This window comes from Acyrthosiphon pisum, chromosome A1 (genome assembly GCF_005508785.2).
Source record: "Acyrthosiphon pisum isolate AL4f chromosome A1, pea_aphid_22Mar2018_4r6ur, whole genome shotgun sequence".
NCBI lineage: Eukaryota > Metazoa > Arthropoda > Insecta > Hemiptera > Aphididae > Acyrthosiphon > Acyrthosiphon pisum.
Window position 1 is genome coordinate 147,852,179 of NC_042494.1, and position 736 is coordinate 147,852,914.

A 736-nucleotide genomic window follows, 5' to 3' on the forward strand; every position below is an offset into this window, starting at 1 on the left:
CACGGGTCTATGTCTTCTGCATAATTTTAGCACCCCCAGTGTTTGGCCTCTAGTTGTGCCTATGTATAACGCGTTATATTAAATACCTAATGAATATTGTGATATGATTAATTTGGAATTTATTATAGGTACCTATTATAGGTCAATTTTTCTTTTAATACCATAGATAATTATATTATAATATCAGTGGCGTACCCAGGATTTTCGAATGGGGGGGGGCTAAACAAAGTAAATCAAAATTTAACATCATCTTAACAAACAATTTTCAATAAAGTCTTATAGCAGTTAATTGTAATATTTCATTATTATATACTTTTTATAACACATACATAATATATTAGTGATATATTTAATTAGTAGGAAGTAGGGACTGATTTATTATAAAAAATATGTTATACGATTATTGCTTATAATAGGTCGTTGTTACTTAAGATAATAGTACGTTCAACGTTGTATTCAACACTGTTTTTAGGAATATAATGGTTGGTACTTTGTATTTTATAATATAAAATGTATTCCATAACACGGCCAATGGGGGGGGCTGAAGCCCTCTAAGCCCCCCCCTGGGTACGCCACTGATACTGGTTAATCAAGCATGTACATATTGCCGCTCATCGGCGGTGTCTGCAATCCACCGTAGTCGGATTGTCTATACCAGGGTGGCTGAATAACACTTACTGTTGCGAATTATATCTAAAAGGATTTGAACAATCACAATTTTTTAAATAGACAATAG